The sequence below is a fragment of the Pyxicephalus adspersus genome, chromosome 2 (assembly GCF_032062135.1).
Source record: "Pyxicephalus adspersus chromosome 2, UCB_Pads_2.0, whole genome shotgun sequence".
Taxonomy (NCBI): domain Eukaryota; kingdom Metazoa; phylum Chordata; class Amphibia; order Anura; family Pyxicephalidae; genus Pyxicephalus; species Pyxicephalus adspersus.
In genome coordinates this window covers 7200251-7217345 of record NC_092859.1, presented here as the reverse complement: position 1 = coordinate 7217345, position 17095 = coordinate 7200251, and the positions used below count along the sequence as shown (strand labels likewise).

Here is a 17095-nt window from a genome sequence, read left to right as displayed (position 1 = left end):
GGGTGCTGTACATAGCTTTTCAAAAACATCACAGCACCCTGTTTCAGTATTTCTCCAAAGAGCCCTCAGTTTTGATGGAAGAAGTGAGATGGCCTGGGGAGGAGTTATGCAAATCTGAAAATGCTTTGATTGGTGGACATCAGTCTGGAGGAGTGGCCATTCCTAGGCAGGCTGGGGGTAGGACTCTGATAAATTAGCTAAAATCCAATGAATATAAGGGGCTTGGCTAGTCAAGCTGGGGAGGGAGTGGCTAGATAATGCTGGGTGCCTTCTAGCCAGGAAAAGGGGCTGGCTATATCTGACTTGCTGCAGCTTCTAATGCACATTGCGACATTGTGAGATATTCACAGTGTGCAGTGAAATCAGAGTAATGCTTTGAATATACAGTGCAGTTTGACTACAAGTAATAAATAGACTTGTTTAATATTCAGTCTATATTACTGTAATTTTCACCTTCAAATCTAATTGAAATATTGACTGTGACCCCAAATTATTTAGGCCCTGATTTCACCATAATTCTAGTAATTACTACTACATTTCAGTCTTCCAATCGAATTCCTATAAATTCCCTATTATGTATTATGTATATAGTTTGTGTATGGTGTATGTGAAACAGGATTCTGATTTCTGTCTGTTCTGTAGTATTTGTGATGTGGATTGGGATGGGGGGGGGGTAAAGCTGCCACATCATCAGCTGCATTCCTGCGGCGGTGAGCTCTCTGTATAATGAATCCAGTGATGGGATTTTCACTCTGCAGGTCTGGTATGAATGAGCACAAAACTTTGTCATAGATTTAGCAAATTGATTAATGCCATGGGGTCCGTTTATAGGATTCATCAAAATTTTACCCAAATTTTACATATTTATTACATCGGATTAAATAAAAATGTATGAACGAGGAGTAAAGCTGATTCAAACATTTTCTTATTAAATCCAATATAAAAAATTGGTAAATTGCGGATAAAATTTGAAAGTTTGGTAAAAAATATATTAACAAACTTCTATAGAACAATAATAATAAAGTCAGCACCCAATAACGCAGATATGATTTTTAGAGGGTTAGTTCAGTGTTATGATTGGATGAAAATTAGGGTTGGGGCAAGTTTTAGGGGTAAAGTTTAGTATTAGGTTTTGGGTGCTGAGCCCTGTACAGATTCCTATCACTGGAAAATATTTTTTGTACCTTTTTCCAGTGATAGGTGAATAAATGAACATCATACACACAGTACAGTTCTGTTTTATTGGGCCTGATTTATGTATGTTATCCAAGGCTGGGGAGGATACACTTTCATCAGTGAAGCTGGGTGATCCAGCAAACCTGGAATGGATCTGAGCCAGAATTAAAAACATTTGCTAACAAATAGCAAATGACTTGAAAGACATCTATTCCAGGTTGGCTGGATCACCCAGGTTCACTGATGAAAGTGTATTCTCCCCAGCCTTGGAGAGCTTTAATAAATCAGGCCCATAGAGAAGGGAGGGGTGATGATGGGCACCACTGTGCTCTCATCCATAGTAAAGTACAGTTGTCCCCTATTAGTTGTTCATCAATCTTACAGTGCCGGTCGATGAACAATGCTGGAGGGACCGCTCTACACATGCTACATCTGACATTTGTACGAAGCTTTATTCAAAGTAACCCTTACTGTTTCCATATTAGATTTCATCGCTATATTCATCTGTATGGGGATGGTACCTACCTTCTAAGTGCACTCCAATGTTAATCTGAGCTCTTCATAGACATAAATATCATTTTTGCTAAATACATAATTGGAACTATTAGACTGCATTGGTGGTTGCAACCTGAAGAGATAATCAAATGACAATGATTGCTATAGGAAGTCCCTACCAAGGGTGGACATATGGAGGTGCAGCTGCACAAGGACCCCAGGTCCTCCTCACCCAATCTGTAGACGTTGGACTTGCGAGAGGATCTCTTGCACAATCACGCTGACAGAGGGATCAGTCTATGCAGTTTAGGAGAGGAATTCTTGTTCCCTCCTAGCCAAAAGTAAGACATCTGGATGGGTAGGATGAATTGACAGTGAGGAGGAGGGCAGTGCTTGGTGGGCAGGGTATGGGTGGAAATGGGCATTGACATGGACAGGGCGCAAGATGCCCATTTTTGGCTACGTCCACCATTGGTTCCTACGAGGATGATCTTTGGTTTATGAAAGCAACGGGCACGTTATTTTTTTTTTAAAAAATGTTTTCACTGTGATTTCATTATTTTTACCATTTCTGGTAAAATCCTCCAGCCATTATCAGCCACTTCCTGGTCACTAGAAGTTCTCCTAGAACAGTGGACTACAATGTCAGCTTGGCCGTGTGTAGTCTGCCAGTTAACATAAGTAGAAGGTGTAAAGCACCTGAACATTGACTGGAGAGGTTCCTTTGTGACTACAGAAGAAGATATTTAAATTAAAGTTTGCCAGAGTTCGGAGTGTTGGGAATACGGAGTGTTGGGAGGTGAAAGGTGCATGTGCATACTTTGATGTCCACTAATTTCCGGCACCTTGTTCCAAATATGTAAAGTAAAAGTAAAGTAAAGAGGAAGGACTGTGACACAGATATTTCTAATTCTGGGTAACCTTGGTGGGAAAAAAAAGTTCTCAACCATGTCATCAGATACGATCACTTTTCTCCAAAGGTCAGCTAGTTGGAGATGCCAAATATCTAAGGCTACTTCCCATCAAGCAGAAACCAATGGTGTGAAGGCTACCTGAACGTATGACTTCCTAACTTGCCAGTGTTTATACACATGGGGTCAAAAATTAACTAAAGATACCTACAAGCATAAGAGAACATATGTCTGATCTGAATATTGGAATGGGATGGGCAAATGTTCAAATTCAGAAGCCCTCAATCCTTGAGGAACAACGGAATCAGCTGAGATGGACTTTCCAAGCCAACACCATGGTTTCCCATGATATATCTTGGCACTAAGGTGCTCAAATCTCTTTCCTTCAATGGCACACATATATGTAAATCTGTACAACAATATTTTGTATAAGAAGATCACTCTGAGATTGGACCATACCTTTGTAGTGCTTTCTATGGTCTGTAGGCATCTACTTGGTTTTTGTCCAGGTGGGTTTTGGGTTGACCAGATGGGTTGTCATACATGTCAATGGGCAAGTTAGTTTTTGCCAGGTTTCATTGCGGTGCCTTAATAAAGTAAACATGTAGGTCAATTTTTCTTGTGGCCAACTTCATTAATTTTGAGGTGCAAGCCATCTACTTTTATTCTTCAGGTGTGGAACCCCAAAAGGTATGGCCTACATTTGTACTTTCCTACTACTCATGACCATTATGGAGAACCTCCACTGATTGCAGTGTGCCATGATCGGCACTGCATTCTATATTTCCATGAGTTGAAGTCCACCTTTCCAGTCAGCTCCTTCAAAAACTCAAGGCAAACCATGGAAAAGTGTGTCCTCATAATCTCTGCTGGGAACGTACCCTTATTACAGTTCAGAAAACAACTCCTTGCCTGGGAAAGTTTACACTCTATATGTTTATATTGGTCAATGGTGGTCCAATGTCTTCACCCTTCCATAGGCTCTTTGATGTCCCAAGTTCCCATGAAGTTCCCATGGTCCTGACTTCTCCTAGTGGTCACATTTCACAGAAGTATGGAGAGGTGTGATAAGGGACTGGGAAGGTGGCAAAATGTCAAATGTCCTCACACCCCCAACCTCTCAGTAACAGCATTTGCTCCTAAAACCCAATTCTAGTAATTTCCTATATAGATAGAAAAAGTTGGAACAATTGAAGCCAGGACATACACATGTGTATCTTACTTTTTTTTAAGTACACTGAGCTGCACATGCGCATGGTGGGTATCTGGGTTGCCACACAAGAGGTCAGAAACCCAGAAGGATACCAGGTGAAGATGACTATGGCCACAATGGAACCAGGGAGTGAAATTTAAAAAAATGCTATCAGGCAACGCATGACGTCGCCACATGAAATAGTTAGATCTTTTTATATGATGTCTTTTGCCAACATGAATGCATTGGTGTTTCAGTGGTAGAATTCTCGCCTGCCACGCGGGAGGCCCGGGTTCAATTCCCGGCCAATGCAATGACTTCTTCTTTTTTTATTGGTGGTTCAGTGGTAGAACTCTTGGCTGCCTGCGGGAGGCCTGGGTTTCATTTCAGGCCAATGCAATACCTTATTATTAATACCTTTTTTTATAAAACAAAGCAGCTATACATTCCGTTACAAACACCAGTCCCATTAAACTTGTACAAATTTTTGCCACATCATCACTTTCCACAAAATATTATTTACTTATAACTTATTGGAAATTTAAAATAGTAAAAATAAAAAGTTTAAAAGTTTTCCCTTGTGTTAACGCTTCCCACTAGGGGGAGCTAGGGTTAGGTAGGTGCTTGCAGCCGGGGTCAGGTCGGGTTATTGTATGTGGATGGACATACAGTAACGCACTGCATGCATTCAATGTCACCAGATGTATGTAGTTCATTTCTTCCCAGGGGCCTCCAATGATTCGATCCACCAATAAATATTACCCAGTGGGAGTAGGAGATCATGTGCTGTTGTTGGAGGATTTTTGAGAACTTTTTGGCATATGCACTTATTGGGAGACAATTTGGATCTCTGCAGATAGATTGCTGCTTCCATATAGAAAGCAAATGTTCCACTTTGTCAGGCCACATACATTGCTATTTAGGATGTGGCTGCTTTATAAAAAAAAAACTGCAAGGCATTTGTGCAAAGGGGCCCTTTCTGACCCTGTCCACCACCTGATTCCACCCTGTCCACACCTTTAATAACACCAGATGAGTGTATGGAGCATCCAGGAGTTTTCCTTAAAAAACAGCCCCAGCCTGAGTAGAAAAGCCAGTCCTGTGCCAACAAGGGACCCTCGCACTGTTGGGAAGCCGTGGTCTTTCCTCAGTGCTCTTACACGCCCCCTGCTGGGTCAGAGCCAGGGCTGGTGAAGACCTGAAGGTGTGATTCAGTAGCACATGTTTCACACTTCTGCAGAGAGCCCACCGCTTCTTCACAAAAGCAAAGTCCTACTCTCCAGCTTCTGAAAACACAGAAACCACACCACCAAAGCAGTGGTGCAATGGCCGTTGCCTAACGCACATGATATGGATTGTGACAACTGCCGTGGTACTCAGACACAAATCTTTTTATTAATATTATTATTATTATTATTATTATTATTAATAAACAGGATTTATATAGCGCCAACATATTATGCAGCGCTGTACATTAACCAGAGCTCACAGCGGGAAGCTTTATTTGTATGTGGAAGTTACCATAATAAAAAGGTATTTCCTGCCATGTGACTGCCAAATTCAGTTGAAAATAGTAGGTGGTGATTTGGACAGCTGCAGAGAAGCCACTGCTTTTCATGTTGAGAGCAAGGATCTCTTACTGATTTCCCATAAAATTACCATATCTATATTTTACTGTTCATGGGCACATTACTGCAGTGTGTATGGATTTTAGATGTTCTCTTCATTCAGATTTCCTCCCTGACTTAATTTTTTTGGGGTACCTAGTGGTGACAGAGTCTGTTTAAAGCTCACAGGTATTCAATGTCTTTTCTTTTCTTCCTAAAGTAGCTACAGTCTGAATACATAAGCCTGTCCCCTACCAGAAGCTTCAGAGTTTCATGTCTTGGTTGAAGCAGAGGCCTCTCTGCCATGGTCCATAACATCCTCTACTGAATTACACCTATAGGTCTGCAAAAAGTCAAGCTCATGCTTCTTGCTGATTTTGGTTTTGACTCAGCAGGGGGCGTGTTGGATCCCTGTAGAAAGACCACTGCTTCCCCATTGAGTAAGAGTCCCATTCTGCAGCATGCTGGCCAGGGACAGACTTTCCTACTCTGTGGCCACTTTCTAAAGAAAACAAACTGTAAGACTTTTCACCCTTTTTATTGCCCAGTGAATATTTCATTATTATAATTTTAGATTGGCGATGATCCCCCACTTTCTGCAGTAGCCCCAGCCACAGTCCTAGCTGCTCCTATTCAAGTGAATGGGTGGAGGAGGGAACCTATTTTTTGTATGTGGATGCTGCAGATTGAGGTGTGGTTCCTGAAGGTGACAAGCTGTATTTAGCTGTACGGTTTAGGCGTGGATGGCCATGGCGTGGTTTGCTTCTCCCAGGTTTTAAATCAAGGGGCAATAAATAAGTTCAAATATGCATTAAAAGGTCAGAAACTCAGCAGCAATTATAGGGTGTGATAAACAAAAGTCCTTTACCTTTATGATATGACCAGTTAGTAAGCGTCAGTATAAATTACAGTGGCAGTTTGGTTTTTGTCGCAAAGTGATGATGTGGCTGAATGCTTTTTCTTATGTAACAATTTATAAAATTTGCACAATTCATGAAAAGTTATTGCATTGCATAAATTTGCTCCTCGTTGTATACAAACAGCTGTCACATAACCAATAAATCTTCCCTTTGAATCAATCCATGTGGCATATCCTCCATACACAATGCATTGCTATGGATTGCATCTCAGGCATGCGCAAATGAGCCCTTTCACTTTTAGGGAAAAAAATTGCCAATCTTGCACCTGCGCAGTCCGAGATCGGGTGACGTAGGAAGAAGAATACCGAAGAAGAGAGGAGAAGATGGCGGCACCTGGTGTTCCCTGCGCGGGTCCGAAGACAGATGACCGGGGCAACATGGGACTCAATGGAAGAAATCTCCCGACAAATAGACTGCTCTGCGGGATTGAAGGAAAGTGTGATTTTGTTGTTTTGGGTTTACTTCTGCTTTAACCCCCTCAGTGGTAACCCTGCGTGTGACTCGGGGGAGAAAAAAGAAGCTGAAACGGTAACCCGGAGTCACACTCGGGGAAGGTAAAACAGTGAAATACAATAGTAAATACAACCTTACCCGATCCGCTGGGGTCCTCTCGCCCTGTGTGCTCTGCATCCGGAGTTCCCGATGACGTTGGTGCTTGCGGGTGTTCCGTTCAGGGGGCGGCGGGAATTATAAATCTGTTTGTATTGCATTAAAAAAAAATAACTGTATTGAATGCAATACAGTGGATTCATATATATGTAAAAGCAGTACATTGGCTTTCATTAAAAGTTATTTTACAGTATAATATATTAGTATGGGTATAAAAATTTTTTTTTTTTTTTTATTAAAAAAATATAATTTGTTTAATTTATTTAATTTATTATGTTGACATGATTTTGTGTTTCAAACTTTATTATACTCATACTATTATATTATACTGTTAAATTTTCATGAAAAATAATGTACCTCTTTTTAACATATAAATCCAGACAGAAATGAACCGTTACAAGAATGGATCTTGTCTCTGTAATGTGTATGAGACAATGTTCGGTCTATATCACATATAGTTTTGTAGACAGATCTGCTGGAGGAAAATCAGGAGCAGAAAATGATTACAGATTTCAGCCGCAGCTCAGAAATGATGGCAATGGGGGATTTGTCCTGCAAAATGAAATGTAAGTTAAATCATCTGTATTACTTATTCTACATACATCCTGGTCTACAATGCAGTATTGTGTGCCTGGTTTCAAAGCCATGGGAATGCATGGTGCATTGATGATGTGGCACATTAATACCAGGAGAATTTCCATTGCTAATGTGGCTCCTAATTGTATAGAAGTATTGCAAAAGTTTTCTGCATTGGCCGGGAATCGAACCCGGGCCTCCCGCGTGGCAGGCGAGAATTCTACCACTGAACCACCAATGCATTTCTGCATGAAGTTTGTGCCTAAACTTTGATAGTGTGTGATCATATCTGTGATCACCATATATGTATGAATGGTATTGTATGGTAAATTACTAATGACATTTACCAAAAAAATAGGTATATAATAGAAATATTATAATATTTATGTATCTTGAGTCAAAAAATCCTCTCTCAATTGATTCTAACTGTGACAGCATAAAGCCTGTGTATTTGGGATTGATTCTAACTGTGACAGCATAAAGCCTGTACTTACACATGTTTAAGTCCTGGCTTCAATAGTGTGTGCCTTGATAAATAACCTTGCAGGCATCCTGGCAATACAGGTTAGCCTACTATAAAAAATATGTCCTGATCCTCTCACTCAAACTGAAGCTTTTCAGGTTTGTGCCTCTAAAAGCATCAGGATCCTGAATGGAATCCAATAGAGCCGGGGTGTCAAACTCAAATACACAGAGGGCCGAAATTAAAAATCGGGGGTCAAACATGAAATTTATTTAAAAAGTTGAGGAAGTTTACTACTTCAGCTATACCTAACAAAAGCAAACCCCTCTACACACACTTTAGGGTTGAAAAGACTCATTTCTATCCATCCATGGAGGCTGTGTGTTGTTTATCCTCTCACATCACAAGTTTGTCTGACACTAAACCTTACACTATGCAGTCTCCAATAGATTGAAACAAACACAATGCCCCTGGTAGTCGGCACAATGTGATTATTGCCTAGGCTTTGTGTCACATGATGGGTGTACAGGAATAATTTCTGTGATGATGATGATGTGAGGTGCTAACGTGGGTGTGCCAGATGTAGTTTATTTTTGGAATTCTTCGGGGGGACAAAAAAAGGACCTGGAGGGCCATATTTAGGTGGGGCCAGAGTTTGACACCCCTGCAATAGAGAGAAGAGACTTGAAGCAGAACTAAACTTGATTAAGCAAAAATTTTGAGCAGGCAGGTTCATTATTGCAGAAAGGACAGGTGATAACTTACCTGCAATTTTTTGATTACACTCACCTGTCCTCTCATCACCTTTTCCGTATGTTATTTTATTGCAGAAGGAATTTAACTAGTCTATTCTGCAATTATGAACCTGTCAGCTCACAGTGTTTTTAAAATAAGTTTGGGACTTGTTTAAAAAATACAGAAGTATATAATACCACTTTACCATTCCCTGAAAAGGTTAACAAATCCCTAGAAATAAGTAAACTACACCTTAGAAAAAACGTTATTATCCTTTTTAACTAATACTTACCTTTATAAAATCCTGCGCTATGATTTGCCAACCATAAAATTTTACAAAAATATTCTCTAAAATTAGTATGTACCCAACATTGCCAAAAACCAGCCCATCCCTACGCACTATGCCAAGGAAGAGTTTGTTCCCCTATGCCCTTTCATAAAAATAATAGTAAATGACCTAAAAAATAAATAGAATTTTTGAGTAAGTTTTGGCTTTTTGTACTAAGTTTACTTTTGTCCAGAACTGGGACAATGTAATATGAACCAAATCTTGCAGTGTTGATCATTCCAAGCATTCCAAAGTGGAATGATAACGTCTATGGTTTTCCATATATTCTGCCCCCAACTATGCATTGGGTTGTGTTACATTGGAAAAATGTCCTCCATGTTGGATTTGATTCCATTGACCTTTGGAGCATCCAAGTTCATTCTTTCAAAACCAAAATGCATGGGGACATTTTTCATTTATGGTGTCTTGTGTGTGTGAACCCTTAGTGATAAAGAAATTCCAACCTGGGAAAGTTCTCACTTCATAAGTTAGAATAAGTCATTGGTGCCTCCAACTGTCCCCCCTTCCAAGGTCTCTTTGATGTCCTAAGTTCCCATGAAGTTCCCATGGTCCTTACTCCTCCTAGTAGCCTGGTCACACTTTACAGAAGTATGGGGAGGTGTGACAATTTTGGTAAGGTGACAACAACACAAGTGACAATTGTCCACACACACTCTCACACACTATAATTACTCAAATACCAAAACAAGGAAGTGTGTTGGTCTCCAAACCCAACATCAACCCAACTTATTTTTGTAGAGCTGTAAAAGGTATTTTATGTAGGATTTCAGTCCCAATGTCAACTGTTATGGAGTCCTCCCTTGGTGATCAGGTGTGATACTTCTAAAGGGAGTATTTAGAAGCTCCATTCACTTCAATAGAGTAACTGGTGCAAAAAGTATGGCAGATGAAGGAGATCTCCACTGTTCTCCACTTTTCAAGGGGCAAACACTACCTGGTAATGCCTCGCTGTAACTATGACAGTGGGGCATGAAAAAATGATAAAAATGGCAATAAGGCAGAACAAAGCCTTTTCAGCCGATTGGCACTTTTAGAGATGGGACAAACTTACAACTTATGATAAAAATGCCATGATTTTGTTAGACAAACATAATTATTTTATTATTATCTTTTTTTTAAAGAAGATTTGAATACTTTAAACACCTTTTGTTTCGGTTGGTATAAACTGACGTTGATCCTAAAAGGAACCGCAGGGTGGGCAAGGTGGTCAATAGTGGGTAGAGCAGAGGAACCCTATGGATCCACAGAATCCTGGTTGAGGAACACTGGGGAACCCCTACCAACCTCTTGAGGAAACCTATGGATCTAAAGAACCCTGGTTGAGGAACACTACGGTCTACTCCAGGCCAGAGCTCTGTTCTTCTGGGTTTGGTGCTTCTTTTTAGCCTTTGGGCAGCTACTTCAGTTGGAAAGTAAAGTTTTTGTTTTTATCGTAGGGATCCCGTGTCTAAAGACAGCATAATAATGGTGGAGGACTCTTGAGCACAGCTGCTCATTTTGTTTTCACCACCAGTAGAAATATAATTGTCATATCAAAGAAATATATTTATTCATTGTCAATAATTTTTGCTTTATGTGTCAATGGCTTTGTGTGCTGGAAATAATGGATAAAGGTGTATTTATCTACTCAAGAAAGGGACATAAGGAACTTGGATCTGAGGGACAAGATGAACTTGAGGTCTAGTCCCTCCATATTAGGGACAGCTTATATAACTTTTATTGACTTTTATGTATTGTTTTATACTTAAAAAGTTTGGTTTTCCATTGAGGATCATGAATCTGAAACACATAATGTCCCAGGAGAGCTGTATTTGAGTCATGCATACATGTAGCCTACAAATCAATTGAAACCCACTCTTGAAAGAATCCTACACCTACATTTCCACTAATTCCTTGTTTGACCCACCTAAATCTGGTTTTTGTCTCACCACTACATAGCCATTTATTAACTACAAAATCCAAAGGCCATTTAGCTCCACTCACCCTCCTTTATCTTCCTTTGGCCTTCAAGCAGCAAAAATAAAAATCTACCCCTGCAATGGGCAAAGCTTATTTGCTTGTTATTATAGTCACACCTTTCTGTAGCATACAGTGCCTCATGCTTGTTATTTTACAGTGTCTCATACCTCTCTGCAACACTCAGTGCCTCATACCGCTCCACAACACACAGTGCCTCTTACAGCTGCATAACACAAAATGCCTCATACTGCTCCATAACACACAGTGCCTCATAGCTTGACAGAAGGAAACATTTTGAAAAAAGCCCTGTATGGAGCTTTAGTAAAGAGAAGCATACACAAACAAAGTCTTGGAGATGTACAACTAGTCAAGAAGAATGAAAGTGACTCTTAAAGGCTAAGAATATTAGGACACTAACACTGGGAATATGTATCCTAAATGTTAAATAGTATCATAGTAATATACTATTACAGTGCAGCAATAAGGATACAACATGAATGCATTGGTGGTTCAGTGGTAGAATTCTCGCCTGCCACGCGGGAGGCCCGGGTTCGATTCCCGGCCAATGCAACAGTTTTTGAACTAACCACAAATTGTTCTAAAGTTCACTTTGCAATACAGAAATTGCTTCTTAGTTGCTTCACGTTTTAATTAGTGTACTGTAACTTTTTTAATCAAAAAAACTGTTCCTCACTGTATATTTGTGTCTAGTCCACCGCACAGGACTTGACACAAGCTATGAACTGCTAATGTGGTGTTAATACAAACTGTATTAGTGAGCATTAAAATCTTTATGTTCATCCAACATTCTTCACAAGGAAATATGCCACATCATCACTGCATGCCATAATCTCAGCACCTTGTCCATCTTGCTAACTGTTGTACTTTTGCTTTTACACAAAAATATCTTTGAAAATATCTTTGAATAGGATACAAAATAAGATGCAAAAAATATGTTATGGGCCCAATGAAACCAGCAAAGTTGTTTGACATGCAAAAGCTTCATTATTCCACCCTGCCTGCCTGCCCAGCCACTCACTGCTGGCTAATCTTCTTTAACAAGGGGTTTTAGTTGGCCAACAGGTATTAGAAATTTAAAAAACACAATAATGATCACAAGGATCTCAAATGCAAGTAGTTCATCCCTTTTTTTCATTCTGGGATGTAAGACCAGGGTTTGTACTACACACGGGCGTTCCTTTCCAGTACCTGATCATCAGCCGTCGCTACCTCCATAACGAGAATCCCTGCTGTTTGGATAACAGGAAGCCTTTTACCAGGTAGACTTAATAAAGGAACCTTCATGTCTCCATACCTTATACTGTCCACTGTTATGGCTATGAGTTGTACTGGCAATGCCAACTAATTTGTATCTATTGGTCTCACCGTGCCCCGAGAAATCCTATTTGGCGAAACGCGTCAGCATATGAGAAGAATGAAGTCCTTTATTGATAGCCTTCATAGGAAGTTTGGACTTCTAGAAGGTTGGACCAAGGAATGCTGTTGTATAGTACAAGGTCTTACATGCCAGAATGGAAAGAAGGGATGGACCACTTGTATAAGCCATGTATGTAATCCTTATTGTACATATGTATTGTGTTATTTAAATTTTTATTACATGTTTGCCAACTTAAAAATCTTGACTTTTTAGAGAGTATAACCCTTTTTCTTGCATTTAAATACTTTTCTATACCAATCTTCACTTCTCTAACCAGTCAGAACCTCTCCCAGGTAAGTTCCCTGCTCGAAAGACCCAGGCTAACGAGATTTTCCCACCACCAGTTCTTTCTAGCACCACCATTTTCCAGGGGTCTAAAGGCAGAACCCATCTTCTGCATCCTACCATAATCATACTACCATATCCTACCATAAACCTACCATCCCATAGTGATCGAGGGTCCAATGGACCGGCCTATTCACTTTTGCTACTATTGTGACCCCCATTGCCCATGCTGCTGAATATTTATATTTCTGCTGCCATGTTTCCTTCCTGGTTCAAAGATTTCAACTCAAAACCTTTTTTGATCCCTCGACCCATCTGGAATACCTCTTGTCTTGCCTATTCTCTTACCTTCTAAATTATTTGAATACTGCATCAAGTATCTTTCTTCTAACTCTCTTCAGTCTGGTTTCGGCCACCATTGATAATGCCCCTTCCAAGATAAAAGCCTCCTTACCCTAATCTTTATCGGATCTTCAACACAATTGAACATTCTCTACAACTTCATACTCTCACATTCCTATACATTGATGGTGTAGGTAATTTATGGATCTCCTCCTACTTGTTGGAGTGCTTACACATACATTTTGCTTCATGACCACTTTTTATTGGGGTACAAGGTTCTGTTCCTGGAAGTTTCTCTTCTCTATCTATACTCATGACCTTGAATAATTATTAAATCTGTTTAGATACCAGCACCACATCTATGCAAACACTCAAATTCCCAAATCTACCTCTCAAATATGGACCTTTTTGTATGTCCACCATCTTTTTATGTCCTCCTGCCTTTTATTACTATACAAGGCGATAATGGTCCAGCAACCTCATTCCACCAAGCTTCATGTCTAGGAAAAAATTTGAATAAATTCCCATTTAAGCCTCAACTATCTCTGATCACCTCACTTCTAAAAAAATATCCCAAAACACGCCAGTCCTCATATAAAATGCAACCACAATGCTTGCACTTGCTTTAGTTATACCGTATGCAGTCTGAATTATTGTAACTCCATTCTCTATGGCTTACTAACTGACTGATTAGCAACTTTTCTACCTAACTGTTCTGCTCGCCTCTTTCATCATTCCTCCCTCTCTTCTGATGCTGCCCCTCTCATCCAATTCCTCCAATAGCTGCCAATAACCTCCTGGTATCCAGTTCAAACTATTAATTTGCACTTTCAAGGCAATTAATAATGTTTCCTCCCCATACATGTCCTAACTAATTACCAGATGTCGTCCCAACATAATTGGTAACCAAAACTCCTCTACCCTGATCATCTTTGTGCACATCATTCCCTCCTTTGGAACTCACATACACAACACACCCAATGGCTCTGAGCCTTAAAAAGCTTATCCTATGAATGCCCCTCCCCAAGCAAACATACAATTTGTCATCATTACTATTGTGTATATTGGCATATGACAAGTTTGGTCTAAATGCCTATCCACCAGTCACCTGATTGGCACATAGGAAGTCAGGGAACCCCCACATTGGTTCCTCGAGAGATTATGAATAAATTAAAGCTGAACTCCATTCTTTCTTTACCATTTTGCAAACTTGTGTATAGTCCTCCCTTGTGCAAAAAGCAATTAGTTTAATTTTTCAGCTCACCATAACTGGTTTTTACACAAGCTTCAACAAGGAACTTTAGTCCACCTCATTTGCTGTCTGATACAAGCATTCCTCTTCCTCTACCTGTCCTGTCCCGATCCTCTCCTTTCATCTATTTGTTTTCTGTCTTGTCAAATATGTGGCCTTTCCCTATGGCGGCTGCAAGCAAATGTGCTAATACAGTGTGTGAGAGGCAGTGATGTGAAATAAGAATCCGCTGTCCTTACTATTTTGCTATGATGCTGTCATGGAATCAATGGAAATACAAAACAAGAAAATAAACAGTAACATTTTGAGAGTAAACAGTATTATTTAAACTCATGATTAAAATTTATTTTACACGTGGTGCTGTGGCTTAGTTGGTTAAAGCGCCTGTCTAGTAAACAGGAGATCCTGAGTTCGAATCTCAGCAGTGCCTTTATTTTCATAAAACCCTTTCCCAAACAAGGCCGTTATTACTCGTGATGGCAAAAATGGTTTCCAATCCTTAGGATAGCGGAATCTTATGGCCTATGACAAGTATTTAAAAATCTGATGCAAATTAGCCAGCCCGTCAGATCTGTAAGCCTTCACATGCTAAGTGTCGGCGATCTAGTTTGTCATTGTTGAATTTGTACATCTCTACCTTACCCTGATGAAGCCTTTTTGGCAAAACGCGTCAGCACAGAGATGACTGTGTTGTTCTACGTTTGATTTTACTATGTTTGAAATGATCATTATTATATTTTTCCTCGTTTGGAATTTTGTAAAGTTTTATGATGTCTAACCTGAAACACAAATTTATTAAAATTAAACCTTATTGTTTAATCTCCAAAGAAACCCCTGTTCTTCTTTTCACCCTTTTTAAACAAAACTGTACGTGCCATATTTTGTTGTTGTAGTACAATGCTCATGCACAGCCAGAGCCACAAAATATACGTACACAGTTTATATAATTCTTCCCTAGATGAAATAGAAGGAAATTGAGGCAAATAGCCATAGAAAATGTATTTGTTCTGGTATCTTTTAGTACAACAAGGCCTTCTTATGGCAAATGAAACGTTTAAGTATACAGAGACCGCACATGACTCCATACTTGCCTGCAATAGTGTCACATACCTCTCTAACACACAGTGCCTCATACCGCTTCATAACACACAATGCCTTACTTTACATCAATATTGTCTTTTTAAGAAATAAAAATTACTTTTAATGCAATCAAAATAGAAAACCAATTGGAAAATATAATTTTTTTTAGTTTGGCCAATGTGAGTTTGTGATTTCATATTTATAAAAAAAAACTGTGTTTCCATTACCAACAATAACAAAGTTATTTACAAATGAAGGTTTTTTTTCAAATTTGCATTTTTTATACTTGTTACTATAGAAAATTATGCAGAATGACTGGAAATGAATCTGGGATTTGCCTACTAGATAGCTGCAGGGGAGGAGGAGGAGAACTCAGTATAATACACATGAGTAAAGTATGACCAATGTACTAGTCAATCTAAATGCCATATTTCATTATAAAGTTTAGGGATTTTTGCAGCCCCAAAGCACAGCCAATATAATGGTAAGTACTGGTAAAACAACAAAACTAAATTATAAATGCAGGATTATTTCAATTGAAGTCTGTATATTCTACCCAAATTCACCCAAAAGCAAAATAAAAGTCATCTGCATTGGTTTGCATTGTTTTTACAACTTCACATCAAACAAGGTGTCTTCATTTGGATTCTAAACATTTGTTTGCCACAATGTTGCAATAAGCTTGATGCAGGCTGCTCTCTGTCACACACAGTGCCCGATACCTCTCTGTTACAACTTATTACATAGTTCTCTACAACACCTAGTCCTTCATACTTTTCTGCTGTAGTTACAATTCTGAATATTACACAGTGATTCAATTCTCTACAAACAGTGCCTCATACCTCTTCACAGCACATAGGGAGACATATATATAAAGCAAATTAGGCTACCTTTCAGTTTGTGAAATCCATGCACCTAGAATTATCATTAGGCAACTGTCATCAATTAGTTTTAGAGATAAGTCTAAAATAAGTGTGTGGGATGGATAAGGTTTTATTAGGGTATTTATTAGGCTACTTTACTTTACTACTTCAGTGTTACTTTAGTACATTTTTATATTGAACAAGCCTGCCTCTTACTGTCTATACATCTGTGTCTAGTCCAAAGCACAGTAATTGGTTTGGAACTTCTACAGCAGAGATACTACAAAACAGACTCTGAGTGCTTTGCGCTGTGTGCATGTGTCTAACATACTGCATAGGAAATGTGCCACATCATCACTGCATTCCATGAGCTCAGCACCTTGTTCATTGTTGTACTGTTGCTTTTACAGAAAGTTTCTTTGCATGAGATAATTTAATGGATGCATAAAATATGTTATAGGCTCAATGAAACCAATAAATAAGCCAAATCTTCATTATCTTTATCATTCAACCCTGTCTGCCCAGCCACTCACTGCTGGCTGCTCTTCTATAACAACTTTCACTCCTCTCTGCATGACATGTGCTCTATACCATGTTTCCAGCTCTCCTCTGCTTTCATTACCACACTAACATCTCTTTTTTTCTCACATTTTTTTGTTTCTGCTAGCATTTATACTTCCTTGTTCAAATGAGAGATTTGAACTATTCTAGTCAAAAAAAAAAAAAACAATTTTGACTTCTGTCCTATCTGGCTTATTCCAGTTGCTTCCCTTTTACCCATCGTGCTTTATATATCTCCTTTATACACAGTGTTTCATATATTTATATTACACATGGTGCCTC

General features: G+C 39.3%; 3 non-coding genes across 3 annotated transcripts; 2 read left to right on the top strand and 1 right to left on the bottom strand.

Annotated features, from left to right (window-relative positions):
- Window positions 1–7656: 7656 nt before the first annotated feature.
- Window positions 7657–7727, bottom strand: TRNAG-GCC (transfer RNA glycine (anticodon GCC)). The gene has a single exon. It is a non-coding gene; the product is annotated as a tRNA-Gly (tRNA).
- Window positions 7728–11491: 3764 nt separating this feature from the next.
- Window positions 11492–11562, top strand: TRNAG-GCC (transfer RNA glycine (anticodon GCC)). Its single transcript has one exon. It is a non-coding gene; the product is annotated as a tRNA-Gly (tRNA).
- A 3103-nt stretch (window positions 11563–14665) lies between these two features.
- Window positions 14666–14739, top strand: TRNAT-AGU (transfer RNA threonine (anticodon AGU)). Its single transcript has one exon. It is a non-coding gene; the product is annotated as a tRNA-Thr (tRNA).
- Window positions 14740–17095: the final 2356 nt, after the last annotated feature.